This window comes from Dipodomys spectabilis, unplaced genomic scaffold (genome assembly GCF_019054845.1).
Source record: "Dipodomys spectabilis isolate Male_0828 unplaced genomic scaffold, ASM1905484v1 ptg000171l, whole genome shotgun sequence".
In the NCBI taxonomy this organism is placed as follows: Eukaryota; Metazoa; Chordata; class Mammalia; order Rodentia; family Heteromyidae; genus Dipodomys; species Dipodomys spectabilis.
Genome location: NW_024870848.1, coordinates 169,210 through 185,914, shown reverse-complemented (window position 1 = coordinate 185,914; position 16,705 = coordinate 169,210).

Here is a 16,705-nt window from a genome sequence, read left to right as displayed (position 1 = left end):
AGAAGCTACTCTTCAGATTCTCTGGTACAGTATTTATTCTCCTTAGAGCAGGGGAAAATTCTGCTCTGCTGTGGGGAGAAAACAAGAAAGACAGACCCAAGAGGGTGAAGCCAACTTTTGTACTCAGGCTAGCAAGGAAACTTTCCTCCATGCACTCTCCAGCAGGCTTAGGAAGTCATTCTATGCTCCTTGTCCATAAAGTAGCAGCCAGGCACACTCACGTCTGGTACTCCTGGCTGCTCTTTTGGGTTTGTTTGTTAATTTATACAGACAGCCCCTCCCTCAGACAGCAGAGTTTTTCTGGGTTTTGTAAAAGGTTCTGCATCTGAGCATTCCCAATGTTTGGTTTTTGCATTGTTTCTTGTAAATGCTTTGTGAAATTTGTGTTTTAGGTGTTGAGGTGCGAGAGAAGGAGCCAGATTATGAACATAGTTTCCTACCAGTCTTTCATTTAAAAATGAGAACAGATTCTCTATAAAAATGCCTATTAGGAAGTAAATTTGACAGGGGAAAAATGGCTGCTTTCTCATAAGATCAAAATTTGCTAGTTTTATATGCATGTTTTATGCACTCAAAATACAATTAAGTAACTCACTATCTAGGAACAATTGTCCAGAGCTAAGAGTTAAGTGTCTGGGAGCTAGAGGCAGGGTGTTTGTGAGCTTTATCTAAAGGGAGGGAAGAAAGTTAAAATTCATAATTGACTTTGTAGAATCAAGGTGGAAATACAAAATGAGAATTACAAGAAACTTCTTTGCTATTCGGGGTCTTTTATTGTTCCATATGAACTTTTGGATGGCTTCTTCTATTTCATTGAAGAGTGACATTGAGATATTGGTAGGTATCACATTGAATTTGGATATAGCCTTTGGCAGTATTGCCATTTTCATGATGTTATTCCTCCCATTCCAGGAGAATTGGAAGTTTCCCACTTCCATAGCTCTGCTTTAATTTTCTTTTTCAGGTTTTTAAAGTTCCCATCATAGAGGTCCTTCACCTCTTAAGTTAACTCCTAGGTATTTTATTTTTTGTGCGGCTAGTAAAAAGGGGTTGCTTTCCTAATTTCAGCTTCACTCTTATCGTTATTGGAATAGAGGAAAGCCTTTATTTTCTGAGGGTTAATTTTATACTCTGCTAGTTTGCCAAAGTTTCTGATCTGCTCAAGTAACTTGGGAATGGAGTCCATGGGTTTCATTAAATACAAGACCATGTCATCTTCAAAGAGGGAGAGCTTTACTTCATCTTTTGCTATTTGGATCCCTTTAAGATTGCATCTTATCTTATTGCCCCAGCTAGCATTCTAATACTAAGTTGAAAAGGAGTGGAGAGAGCAGACATCCTTATCTTATTCCTGAATTTATAAGAAATGGGTTTAACTTCTCACTATTAATATAATGCGGGCTGTAGGTTTGTCAATTCTTAGCAGAAAGAACAGCACTAGAGCAATATCAGTTCCAAATTTCAACTGCTACTAAAAAGCCATAGTAATAAGAACAGCTTGGTTCTGTCACAAGAACAGACCTGAGGACCAATGGAGTAGGACTGAAGACTCAGAAATGAACCCCCTGACCGATAGCTACCTAATCATTAACAAGGGAGCTAAAAAACAGAGAATGGAAGAAAGACAGCCTTTTGAGTAAATGGTGTGGGCAAAATTGATTAAACACCTGTTAAACTAAAGTTGCATCTGTGTATATCATCCTGCACAAGATTCAACTCCAAATGGATCAAAGACCTCAAAATAAAAGAGAACACCATGAAAACCTTACATGAAGGAATAGGATAAACTCTAGGGCTTATTAGCACATACCGAAATTTTCTTAATAGAGAGCCAGAAACAAAGAGTAAAAATAATAAGTTAAGAAATTCATTCCTTAATTCATCTCTTTATAAAACAAGTAATTTACTATTACAAGATGAGATGGAATTATAAATTCCAAGTGCTGATACAGTCTGTATGTAATAAACATATTACAATAGTAAAAAAAAGAAATCAAAGAAAGGTTGGACAAATGGGATTGCATGAATCATAAGAGCTTCTGCAAGGCAAAGGTCATAGCTAGCAATATCAATAGAAAGCACACGTTCTGGGAGAAGATCTTCATGAGGTATAAAACGGACAAGGTCTTATATCTAAAATGTACTTAGGACTCAAAAAATTAAATCCCCAACAGCAAATCCTCAAAGAAACAACTGCTCGATAATTAAGTGGGCTATTAACTTAAAGAGAGACTTCTCTGAAGAGGAAATAAAAATGGCCATTAGACACATGAAGAAATGCTCAATTATTCTAGCCACAAAAGAAATGCAAATCAAGACAACATTGTGATTGCGCCTTACTCAAGTTAGAATGTCTATAATCAAGAAATTTATTTTTTTTCTGTTGATGTGGCGCTGAGGAATCGAACCCAGTGCCTCATTCATACAAGGTAAAACACTCTACTATTGAGCCACCTTCCCGGTCACTAATCAAGAAATTTAATAATAACATGTTGGAGGGGATGTGGCTAAAAAGGAACCCTATTTCATTGATGGTGGGAGTGTAAACTTGTTTAACCACTTTGGAATGCAGTATGGAAGGTCTTCAAAAAACTCCATGTAAAGTTCCCCTATGTCCCAGCAATCCCACTTTTGGGCATTTAGGCATTTTCCCAAATGATCACAAACAAGGTCATACCAAAGTTCCCTGTCCAACCATGTTTATTGCAGTATTATTCACCATAGCTAAGATATGGAACCAACCTCGATGCTCCTCAGTTCATGGATGGATCAAGAAAATGTGATACACACACACACACACACACACACACACACACACACACACAATGGAATTCTATGCCTCCATTAGAAACAATGAAATTGTCACATTTGTTAGGAAATGGAAAGACTTGGTAAATATTATATTAAGTGAAGTAAGCCAGGCCCAAAGAAACATACATCCCATGGTTTCCCTTGTTTGCAAGGGCTAGTACATGTCTAGGACAAGCATAGAAGATCAAAGGCTATGGACGTATAACTATATAAGATGACATTAAGAGAAAGGTATCCCAAGTCAGACACACAAGTGGTTTTTTCTTTCTTGTTTTTGTTTTTAATATACTTATAATGCGCTATGTGATTCTTTAGTAAGTTCATCCCTCCATGGTATAATCCCTGTTTTCATTGTATTTGATTCCAGCGTTCTGCATTTTTATATACATTTTTGTAATTTGGGGAGTGGAAAGGTTATAGCAGAATGCTGAAATGAGGATGCAGGTTGACCCATTGTGATGATGAGATGTACAGGACACTGTGTCGAAAATGAATTTACAATGTCAGGTAGGGGTCAAGGAGGGAGGAGCTGGAGAGTTGGGGAGGGAATGGGGTAGTACGGGAAAAAAAAGGAGGAGGTAACAATGCTTAATAGGAAATGTACTCATTACCCTACTCATGTAACTGTAAACCCTCTGTATAGTATTTTTACAATAAAAAATATAAAACTCTCTTCCTGGTCTAGAATTCCAGTGCTGCCCTCTGCATTGCATTTTTTGACTTTTCTGGCTGTGGTTAGGTCCATCTGCCTAGTGGATCAGTAGTCTTCAAGGCTTCTTGGTAATGAAGTGGGACTTGGATTATCCAAGGATAGTTGGAACTAGGCTAAGGACAGGACAAAACCACTTCCAGGGCATGGCTTCTTCATTTCCCTCCCCCCTCCCCATGCAACTAGGATTGCAAGCAGAATTTCTCTGAATTTGACTCCAGAAAACCATCACTGAACCAAAAGGCAAGGTCACCAAACACCTTCCCTTCTCCCCCCATTCCCTCCTTTCTTCCTCCTTGGTAAAGTACAAAATAATTTTACAGGTTTTGGCAAACTCACAAATTGCCTACCACCTCCCCTTTTAAACTAGGTTTAAAGTCACTAAGTCATATAAACGGATAATGCCGCACTCATTATTCTGTACAACAACTTCAGGTTGTTTGATGCTTTAATTTGTTGTTGGTGGTGGTAGTGGTAGGAGGGCCTGAATTCTGGGTCTGGTCGCTGTACCTGATGAGCTTTTCAGCTGAAGGCTAGTCTTCTACCACTTGAGCCTCAGAATCATTTCCACATTTTTCTGCTTATGTGGTGCTGAGGAATTGAACCCAGGACCTCATGCATTCAGGAAAAACACTCTAACACTGAGTCTCCTTCCCAGCCTTAATGCTTCAATTCTTTAAATTTTATTTTTGTCAGTCCTGGGGTTTAATCTCAGGGTGTTAACATATCCCTGAGTTCTTCAACTCAAGTGGAGCCCTCTAGCATTTCAGCCACAGTGCCAATTCCTGTTTTCAGATAAGCGTCTTTCAGACATTCCTGCCAGGGTTTGCTTTGATCAGTGAATTTTTAAATTATATTTCTTCTATGTATTGGAATATTGCAGTTTATCTGAAATTTAAATGGTTTTTTTCTTTCTTGCAATTGTTTCTAACATATTTATAAGATTATTTCTTTGTTGCTTTGTATGTCCCTCCCCCATGCTATAACCCCTGCTTCCATTTTATTTGATATTGGTATAATTTGTGTGGAGGGAATGGGCAAAAACCAACCTTTAAATAGGGATACGTTGTACCCACTACAACAATGAGCTATACAAGTCATTATGTACAATAACGAACTTTACAACTTTTGCCAGAGGCGGGGGGTTGGGGGGTTGGAGAGGGGAGATCGGAAGGGATGAGAAGTGGAAACAGGAGGAGGCAACAATGCTTGATAAGAATTGTACTCCTTACCTTACCCATGTAATTGTAACCCCTCTGTACGGCATTTTGCAAAAAAAAAATTTAAAAAACTTTTGTCAGAATAATGTCAAAAAGTTTTTGACAGAATAATCATTAGTGTATCACCTAGAATCTGGATATGATTAGTAACTCTAGAGGATTTTCTCATACTTTCAGAATTTTCGTAAACATACATAATAAGTCAAATGAGGTGTTTTATACCTATAATCCTAGCTACTCTGAAAATGGAAATATAGATAGTTGCAGTTCAAGGTCAAGCTGGAAAACATACAAGAGACCTCCAGCTCAATCAATAAAAGCTGGGTGTGCCAATGTGTGGCTGTCATCCTACCTATGCTGAACATAAAACTAGGAAGTTCACTATCCAGGTAGCCTAGGAATAAACAAATACAAGATTCTATCTCAAACACAAACAAAGCAAAAATTGCTGGATGTGACATTGTTCAAATGGTCAGATGCCTGCCTGGCAAAGCAAGGCTCTGAATTTGAATCCAAGTACATACCTCAAAAAATTAAAAATAAACAATATTAATTAATTCTCTAAATCACTTCTCAGTGCAATTATCTTATGTATTCCTCAAATAATCTGGTAGTGAAAGCAGAGAATTGATTAAGCCAGATCAATATAATAGGTGAAATGAACCCTAGGATAAGTATTGAAATGTTTTTTTTTCTTGCTTGCAATTGTCTCTAACATATTTATAAGATTATTTCTTTGTACTGGGAACGCCTAGCTTCTTCATGGCTCACAGGCTGGTGTGCTCCTGTGGACCCATTCACCAATTAGGCCTGCTAGGCCCCAAATTCAGATGCCAGCCCTGCCAAAAGATTCATCTTGATGTCAGAAGCAAATCGTTGCCCTGTTTTCCTTTCCTGTGCAACTCCTGGGTTTCAGCTAGGATGGAGAATGCATGGGCCACCCTGTGGTCATGGGAGTAAGTTGATATACATTTCAGCCGAGTTGTACCTGTCATCATATACTCAAGAAAATACACAATACATCCATGAATAGCACACAAAATAAAGACAATAACTACACTTAATATACGATGCAGTCCACACACGGATGTGAATATACATCCCATGTTTCAATGATGCATTGAGGACTATTTTGGCCTCCCTGGGGCTCAATCTCAGTTCCTGGGAATAGCCCAGCTCCTTACTGGCTCACAGTCTGGTGTGATCATGTGGACCCAACGGGCAGTTGGGCTTCCTAGGCCTCGAGTTCGAATCCCAGCACTGCCTAAAATTCACCCTGATGTGAGAAGCCAGTCATTGCACCTGATTTCATGTGCTGTGCAAATTCTGGGTCTCAGCTAGAATAGAGAAGGTATAGGCAACTCTATACTCATGGGAATAGGTTGTCATCCAGTTCACCACAGTTATATCTGTCAACCTATACTCAAGAAAATACACAAGGGCTGGGAACGTGGCTCAGTTGTAGAGCGTTTGCCTTGCATGCTCAAGGCCCTGGGTTCGATTCCTCATTACCACATAAGCAAAAAAAAGCCGGAAGTGGGTGCTGTGGCTCAAGTGGTAGAGCGGTAGCCTTGAGCTGAAGAGCTGAGGGACAGCGCCCAGGCCCAGAGTTCAGGACCCACAACCGGATCCCCCACCCCCCCCAAAAAAAGAAAATACATAATACATCAATGACTAAGACACAAAATAAAGAGAATGACTACACCAAACGCAAGATGTCACCCACTCATGTTTGGAAATATAGATCCTTTGTTTAATTATGAATTTATGACTATATTGGCCCCTACCAGGACTCCATCTCAGGTCCCAGGAATGGCCTACCTCCTTAGTGGTTCACAGGCTGGTATGCTCACCATGACCCATTCACCAATTGAGCCTGCTAGGCCCTGAGTTCAAATTCCAGCACTGCCAAAAGATTCATTCTAATGTGAAAAGCCTGTTCTGTGAATGTCCTGAGTCTCATTGAGGATGGAAAATGCTATATAAGCAACTCAATACCCATGGGAATAGGTTGTCATCCATGTAAGCACAGTTATATCTGTCACCATATTCAATAAAATGCACAATACATCCATGAATAAGATAAATACAAAATTAATAAAAAGTGTAACTACACTGAGTGCAAGATGCATACCACACCTATAGGTAAATAGAGATCCTATGTTTAAAAAAGTTGGGCTTGCTATTTTGGCCAGTGCTGGGGCTTCAAATCAGGCCCTAAACCAGGCCTGACAATTTGGTCTTCAAGGATGGTGAGCTTCCCCTTCCCCCTCAGTGCAATAGAGCTATCCAAACCTGAATTCAAATCCCAGCACTCACAAAAGATTCATCCTGCTGTCAGAAGCCAGTTGTTGCACACGTTTTCCTCTCCCGTGAAAGTCCTGAGTCTCAACCAACAAGAGGAATTCATAAGCAACCCTATAACCATAGGAACAGGTAGTCATCCATGTCAACAAAGTTATACCTGTCACCATATTTAGTAAAATACACAATACCTCCATGAAATAGAGACAAAATAAGGAGAAGTTCACCGAACACAAGATGCTGTACAAACATTTATTTCAATATAGATCGTATGTTTAAATTACGAATTCATGACTATAGTGGACCAACCTGGCAATCAATGTCAGATCCTGGGAATGGCCTAGCTCGTTAGTTGCTCACAGGTTAGTGTGTTCACCTTGACTTATTGGCCAATTGGTCCTACTAGGACCTGAGTTAAGATCCCAGCACTACCAACAAGTGGATCGTGGAGTAAGAAGCCAAGTGTGAAACTTATTTTCCTTTTCTCTGAATAGCCTGGGTGATCCTGAGAATCCTGGCATGTTGGAGAACATTTCTATAAATCTAGATGCTCTGTGACAGGATGTCATCAATGTAATAAATTTAAGGAGTTTCATCTTAGTACAATCAATGGCAAATAAATGCATAAAACAAAAAATACAAGAACAACCACACCAAACATGTATGGACTGAACATCTATAGGTAAGTATAAATCCTATCTTTACAATGTATATAAATAGTATGTTTCCAGGGCTGGGGCTTGAATTCAGGACTAGTGAACAGGCCTAACTTTCTTACCTTCAAATACGGTGATCTTCCCCTTCATCCACATTGCAGCAGATTTACCCAGATCCTGAGTTCAAATCCAAAGCCTGGAAGAATAAACAGCGTGAATTGCAAGCCAGGGAGCTAAATTATTTTTATTTTACTTTTCTCAATATGGCGCTTGAACTCAGGTCTTGGCAACTCTACCTCAGCTTTGATCACCCTAGGCTGGGTTGCAGCCACTAGATCTACAGCTCCTCCTGGGATCCTAGACCCCCAGGCCTTGCAGGGAAAGCAATGCACAGAAAAAATATGGCCATTTTATGTTTTCTTCCTTTGCATGGTGACCCTCATGGGTCTGAATGACACTGTTGCATAGGGTACTTCACCTTGCATTGCTGAAGGCTGCCAGACTATCAGGGATGCCATAGGCCCACGTGGCAACATAGGCCCTGATTTCGAATCCCTGTCCTGACACCAACCAATGGCAGGAGCTACTACGAAAATGGTTCCCATCCACAGGATTAACAATGGAATGTTGTCAATGTGATGGTTGAATGAATTGATCATGAATGATGCTCCTATAAAATTAGACAGCATCATTTCAGGGGGCTGATTCATTTTATTTAATATTTATGAAGCATTGAAAGAATATTATTACTTAAAGGAACGCAATAATTTCAGGACACTGATTTCATTAATAGTTTAAGGATGAAAACAATTAATTTCATTGCATTAATTACATTAATAACATGGAGGCAAAATTAATACCCAGGAATTGGAAGGAATGTAGTCTGTATAGCTGAATAATGTATAGACATCTCTGACACTCTATAAAAATATATATTTATTAGCGTACTGCCATCTGCATGTCAATCTTTTCTTTTTTTGGTCACCCCTGGGTCTTGATCTGAGGTCCTGGGAATAGCCTGTCAGCTCAATTTGCCCCAGGATGACATGCTAACACTCACCCATTCATGAATTGGGCCTTGAAGGCTTGTAGGTCTTGAGTTCAGAGGCAAGCACTCCCAAAAATGAATCGTGGAGTAAGAAGATGATGGTGACACATGTTTTCCTTTTCTGTGAAAGTCCTGGGTGTCAGGTATGAAGTGGAATACATATGCAGAGCTATATCCTGTGTAATCAATGTAATCAATGTTTTATGTTCCATAATAGTCAATAAAATAAATGGTCAATACATGAATAAAACAAAAAAATAAAATAACTACACTGAATGCAATATGGAGTCAACATATGTATATAAATATAAATCATATATGTAAATTGTACATGAATAGGATGTTTTCTAGTGTTGGAGATCTATTTTAGGCATAAGGAACAGACCTGAATTTCTTGACTCTAAGGAGGCCAGCTTCCCATTCCCACACAGTGCAACAGAGTTACCAAGACATTGAGTTTCAATCCCAGTCCTGGCAGAAAAATGGTACCTTTGCAGTATGTGAGGCCCAATTCTTAGGCATTTCATTATGCCTCCATTTTATGAATGTGATTGTTTAATTGCTTAATAAAGAATTAGCTAAAATTGATCATTGTCCTATAATATAATTGTGTATAATTTTATCCTAGAATCATTCAAGAACTGCCCATTCAATCATGACATACATCACATTCCATTGGTATTCATATGGATAGGAATGAGTTCCTTAGGATCTCCAGCCATTTGGAGGTGGCAGGACCAGGATTCCAACTGTGAGCTCCAGCTCCCACCACTTCAACCTGGGGATAGGATACTCACCGCTCTGTCCAAGAATATCAGCAAGACCAATGATTAGACAGGCACCAGTGGCTCTCAGCAGTCCTTGATACTTACAAGGCTGTGATGGGAGGATCATGGTCAAAGTCATCCTACTCAGGAAAGTCCTTGAGACCTCTCTCCAACTTCAATGCCAACAAAGCCAGAAGCCCAGGGCTCCAGTGTGAAGGGTGAGCCTTGAGCAAAAGCATTGCACAGACTGTGCCCAGATCCTGAGTTCAAGGTCCGGGTCTGGCAACAAATAGACATAAGAACAATCTGTGCAGCCATCCAGCTAAAGCAGTTCACCCTCTCATCCCCAACTGAATTGGACATTGTTCCCTGGGAAATGGGCTGGGGGAGCTGCTATCTTCTTGACTCCGTCCATGCTGCTTGCATCACAGAATTCCGGCCACACCACCATTCTTTCATGGTTATTTCTGACCAATGGGATACAAGAATGGTGACCACGCCCACATTCCATGCTGCCTAGTAGCACCCGGGATTCCCTCTGTTAGTTTACAACACTACCAGCAGTTGAGGAAGGTAGAGGTGGCTGAATGGTGAGGAAGAGACTCAAGCAACTTTGGAGTATAGTAGGAAATTGAGATGCCTGCCGGCACCCCAGCTCCCTCCCCAACTTCCCAAGTTGCAGGATTTCCAACCTCAGGCAATGGGGCACTGCCAGCCCACCTAAAGCCCTGACCTGGTCCCTTGCCCTGGTTCTCTGCTCTTGGCCCATGTGTTTGCAATGCCGCTGCCATTGCTGCTTGACCCACCTGGAGCAGCCTCCAGCAGCTTTTCCCAGCAGCACAGGTGAGTGGCTGCCCCCAAATCACCACTACCTGGGAATCAGACACCTCTCTGGGAGCACCATGCCCCCCTGCTTGTTTCCTCATCCTGGCTCTGAGGAGCCACCTTTCTGTCTTGGGCATTTCTGAAACAGAGACTCAATATATGCTCTGGTTGGACTGGATCAAGGTCCTCCTATCTGGGACAGGTATGCTCCACCAGGCCTGGTTCTCTGTAGTTGGGATGGTAAACATGTAGCTCCATGCTCAGTGATCGATTTAGATGGATTATCCCAAACTTTTAGTCCACAGCAGCCGATTCTTGACCACAGGTGAAGCTCTGGGTAGGGCCGCAACCATAAGACTTCATTCTCCTCACTGGACAGTTTTGAGGAAACAAAGGAATTATACAGAGGGAATCTCTGGAGCATGGCTTGGCAAGAAGGGAGTGGCATTCAGAGAAGGTTCTCTGCAATTCTGTGAGCAAATGGCAGGAAGATACCCACAAAGGGCTCAGGTGGGGCCAGTTATTAATCATGTAACAGCTGGGGATTTTGAAACAAAACATGGCTCTCTTTCATCATTATCCTATCCCCGTGAGGAAAGGGATCCTTCACTGTGTTGAATTTTGCATCTGGAGAAACCGAGGCACAGAGAAGTCAGGTGACCTCCTTATGACTTCAACTTCACAGGAAGCTCGGCCTAACTTCACTACCATGCTCCGTAGGAGAATGGGTGCTATTCAATCCACTCCTTGTGGTAGGAAGTCCACTTCTTGTCAGTTGTGGGGTTTGAACCCTAGGCATCGGCACTGTTCCTGAGCTCCTCAGCAAAAGGCTAGTGCTCTACCACTTGAGCCCACAGCACCACTTCTGGTTTTCTGGGGGTTCTTTGGAAATAAAAGTCTCAAAAACGTTCCTGCGGGGGCTGGCTATGAACCATGATCCTCATATGTCAGCCTCCAGTGTAGTTAGGATTAGAGTTCTGAGCCACTGGCACCCAACTTAATTTTAATTCTGATTTCTCTCTCTCTCTCTTTTACAAAAACTGGTTGAATAGGTGCTGGAGGAAGGGGTCAAGCATCCCCACATAGCTGGAATACAAGGTGACCCTCTCATTCGGGAGGTGGGCTGTGGGTCAGGAGCTGTCTCGCTCAGCCTGTTGAAACAGCTCCCTGAGGTAAGCCCCACTGTGCCCTGGCTAGACTCTGAAATTCATTGTCCATCCAGCATTACTGGACTTATTGTATTGTATTGCTTTCTACATCATTTTCTAGCACCTGGCCAAACTTATGATACATAGTTACGGAATGAAAATGTAACGCCTTCTTAAGAAAGTCATTTAGGGCTCTGGGAATGTGGCTTCTTGGTATGTTGATTGCCTAGCATGCATGAAACCCTGGGTTCAATTCCTCAGGAAAACAGAAAAAAGAAAAACACTAGAAGGAATGTTGTGCCTCAAGTGGTAGAGTGCTAGCCTTGAGGAAAAAAACACCCTGAGTTTAAGTCCCTAAACTGGCAAAAAAAATTAGTAAATGGAAAATAAAGAACCCATACTTGAAATATATAATTGCTACTTCCATACAGACACCTGATAATAGCCCCTAATACATGTATTTTAATTACGTTAGGATACTGTATTGAAAAAAGTTTTGTTCATTAAGTCACAGCAATTAATGCCAGGAATGTGCTTTTTGATCAGTTTTGGCATCAAAAAGGCAGAAGCTAGTTAATAGTTGTGACAGAAAATAAGGAGTAACTACAGATGGAAGGAAAAAATGATAGTAAAAAAGGTATACCAGAAACTGGTCTAGAGAACCATTTTTGGTTATTGAAGAACTAGTTGTCAACTAGGATTTCCTCATTGCATTTAGCATTCTAAATCTCTTAGGCTAGTTCTTAATCTCTGTGTGATAAATGTATAGCCTTCTTTTTTTTATACTTGTGTGCATATTTTTCTTTTTTCTTTTTTTAATTTTTTTATATTTTTAAATTTTAATTTTTATTTGTTGTGAACATACTGTACAGAGGGGTTACACTTACATGGGCAAGATAATGAGTACGTTTCTTTTTTTTTTTGTTTTGGAGGGGGGTCCGGTCATGGGGTCTGAACTCTGGGCCGGGGCGCTATCCCTTAGCTCTTCAACTCAAGGGTAGCACTCTACCACTTGATCCACAGTGCCACTTCCGGCTTTTTTCTTTTTGCTTATATGGTGCTGAGGAATCGAACCCAGGGCCTTTGGCATGCGAGGCAAGTGCTATACCACTGAGCCACCTTCCCAGCCCATTCTTATCAAGCATTTCAGATTCCTCCTTTGTTTACCCTTCACATCCCTTCCCAGCCTCCCCGGGCCCCCCAACCAAATCCCTGCCCCCCCCCCCCCCCCCCCCCGCACCAAAGTTGTAAAGTTCGTTTTTGACATGTCAAATTGTATTTCTCATAGTTGCATCGGGTCCACCTGAATCCTTAAACGACTTGTTTTCCCCTCTCTCCTCCACAAATTCTACTGACATCAAATATAGTGAAAGCAGGGGTTATACTGTGGGGGTAGGACAAACAAAGCAACAAAGAAATAATCTTATAAATGAGTTAGAAACAAGTGCATGAAAGAAAAAATATTTAAATACATATTTAAGGGTTCATATTCCTAACATCACATTATCTGACCTTTCCTGCTTGACTCATACATATACTAGACATTGCAAATCTGGGGAAAGATGGGACCTATGTTTCTTTGGGCTTAGCTTACTTCACTTAATATAATTTTTTCCAAGCCTTTCCATTTCCTTACAAATAGGGAAATGTCATTCTTTCTTATGGAGGCATAGAATTCCATTGTGTATATATACCACATTTTCTTGATCCATTCATCTACTGAGGATCATCTGGGTTGGTGCCAGATCTTAACTATGGTAAAGAATGCTTCAATAAACATAGTTGTGCTGGTAGCTTTACTGTGGTCTTGTTTGTAAACATTTGGGTAAATGCCCAAAAGTGGGATTGCTGGATCATAGGGGAGCTCTATGTGAAATCGTTTCAGGAACCTCCATGCTGCTTTCCAAAGTGGTTGAACAAGTTTATACTCCAACAAACAATGAGGTAAGGTTCCCTTCTGTCCACATCCCCTCCAGCATCTGTTGTTATTAGAGTTCTTGATTATAGCCATTCTAATTGGGGTGAGGTGGTATCTCAATGTTGTTTTTATTTGCATTCTTTTATGGCTAGGGAGGTTGAGCATTTCTTCATGTGTTTATTGGCCATCCTTCTTTCTTCTTCAGAGAAGTTTCTCCTCAAGTCTTTAGCTCACTTATTATTGGGCAGTTGTTTTTTGAGGATTTGTTGTTGGGCGATTTAATTTTTGAGTTCCAAGTATATTTTAGATATGAGACCCTTGTCCCTTGTATGGCTAGTGAAGATCATCTCCCAATCTGTGGGCTTTCTATTGATCTTGCTAGCTATGTCCTTTGCCATGCAGAGGCTCTGCAACTTCATGCAATTCCATTTGTCCAATCTTTCTTTGATTTGTTGTATTTCCGGGTCTCTATTAAGAAAATTTCAGCCTGATCCAAGGAGGCCTAGGGTTTCTCCTATTCCATCCTGTAATGTTTTTAGAGTGTCTGCTTTGACTCCGAGGTCTTTGATCCATTTGGAGTTGATTCTGGTGCAGGGTGATATATAAGGATCTAATTTTAGATTTCTACAAGTATTTAACCAATTTTGCCAGCACCATTTACTGAAGAGGCTATCTTCCTTCCATTCTATTATTTTAGCTCCCTTATCGAAGATTAATTGGCTATAGGTCTGTAGGTTCATTTCTGTGTTTTCAATTCTATTCCATTGGTCCTGAGGTCTGTTCTGATGCCAGTACCAAGCTGTTTTGATTACTATGGCTTCATAGTAGAGTTTGAAATTTGGTATTGATATTCCACCAGCAGTATTCTTTCCATTGAGCAGCGTTTTTGCTATTCGGGGTCTTTTATTGTTCCATATGAATTTTTGGATTGTCTCTTCTATATCCTTGGACAATGAGGTTGGAATTTTGATAGGTATCGCATTGAATTTGAAGATAACCTTGGGAAGTATTGCCATTTTCATGATATTAATCTTACCAATCCAGGAGCATGGGAGGATTTGCCATTTTCTAAGATCTGTTTTGATTTCCTTTTTCAAGGCTTTAAAGTTTTCATCATAAAGGTCCTTTAGTTCTTTGGTTAAGTTAATTCCTAGGTATTTTATTTTTTGTGAGGCTATTACAAATGGAGTTGCATTCCTAATTTCAGCTATACTTTTCTCATTATTGGCATACAGAAAAGCCATTGATTTTGGGGGGTCAATTTTATACCCTGCTACATTGCCAAAGTTTTGAATCAGCTTGAATAATTTGGGAGTGGAGTCTATGGGATTCTTTAAATACAAGACCATGTCATCTGCAAAGAGGGAGAATTTTATTTTTACTTTTTCTATTTGGATCCCATTTATATTTGCATCTTGTCTTATTGCTGTAGCTGGGCATTCTAATACTCCATTGAAGAGAATTGGAGAGAGTGGACATCCTTGTCTTATTGCTGAGTTAAGAGGAAATGGCTTTAGTTTTTCAACATTAAGTATAATGCTGGCTGTAGGTTTGTCATATACAGCCTTTATTGTATTGAGGAATGTTCCATGGATTCCTAATTTTTCCAAACCCTTCATCATAAAGGGGTGGTGGATCTTGTTGAATGCTCTTTCTGCATCTATTGAGATAACCATGTGGTTCTTATCCTTGCTCCTGTTGATATGATAAATTATATTAATTGATTTGCGTATATTGAACCAGCTTTGCATCCCTGAAATGAATCCTGTTTGATCGTGGTGTATGATTTTTTGGATGAATTGTTGAAGTCGATTGGCGAAAATTTTGTTGAGAAGTTTTGCATCAATGTTCATCAAAGAAATGGGTGTATAGTTCTCTTTCTTTGATGAGTCCCTGCCTGGTTTTGGGATGAAGGTTATGATGTTTTCATAGAATGTGTTTGGTAGTGAACTTTCTCTTTCAATTTCATTGAAGTGTTGGAGGAGTATTGGTGTGAGCTCTGCTTTGAAGACCTTGTAAAATTCCACTGTAAACCATCTGGTCCTGTACTTTTCTTAGCTGGGAGGTCTCTTATTGCTGTGTCTATTTCAATGCTTGATATGGGCCTGTTAAGATGGTTTAACTCATCTTGGTTTCGTTTTGGCATGCCAATATTTGCTAGGAAAAGGTCCATTTCTGCCAAGTTCTCAAACTTATTAGCATAAAGTTTTGAGAAGTATTCCCTTATAATGTTCTGAATCTTGGTTGTTTCCGTGGTGATGCTTCCATTTTCATCTCTGAGTTTATTTATTTGTGTGTGTTCTCTTCCTTTTCTGATAAGATTTGCTAAGGGTCTGTCAATTTTGTTAATTTTTTCGAAGATCCAACTCTTTGTTTTGTTGATTCTTTCTTTAGTTTTTTTGGATTCTAATTCATTTAATTCTGATTTAATTTTAATTATTTCTTTCCATCTACTGGATTGGGGTTTATCTTGCTGCTCTTTTTCAAGGAGGTTCAGATGTCTCATTAAATTGTTGGTTTCATATCTCTCCAATTTGTTGATGTAGGACTCAGAGCTATAAACTTGCCTCTGAGTACTGCCTTTGCTGTGTCCCAGAGGAGCTGGTAATTTGTGTGCTCATTATCGTTGAATAGCATGAACATTTGAATTTCCTTTCTAATCTCTTCCATGACCCACTCGTGATTCAGCAGTGTGTTGTTCAGCCTCCATGTTTTACCGGACTTTCTTTGATGGCTTTTGGACTTGAGTTCTAATTTTATTCCCTTGTTGTGTGAGCGAATGCAAGGTATAACTTCAATGTTTCTGAATTTGGAAAAGTTTGTTTTGTGGCCTAAAATGTAGTCTATTTTAGAAAATGTTCCATGTGCTGCTGAGAAAAACGTGTATGCTCATGCTGCTGGGTAAAATATTCGGTCGATGTCTGTTTAATCTATTTGATCTATGCAGATGTTTAGATCTGCGGTTTCTCTGTTGAGTTTTTGCTGAGTTGATCTATCTAAAGGGGAGACTGGTGTGTTAAAATCCCCAACAATTAATGTCTTTGGATCTATGTGGGATTTGATGGAAAGTAGTATTTCTTGAATAAATTTGGGTGCTCCATCATTTGGCGAATAGATATTTAGAGTTGTAATATCCTCCTGAAGGAGAGATCCCTTAATTAGTACGTAGCGACCTTCTTTATCTCTTCTCACTAATTTTAATTTGAAGTCTATTTTATCTGATATTAGGATTGCAACCCCCACCTGTTTATGGTGGCCGTTTGCTTGGTAGATATTGCTCCAGCTTTTAACATTGAAAA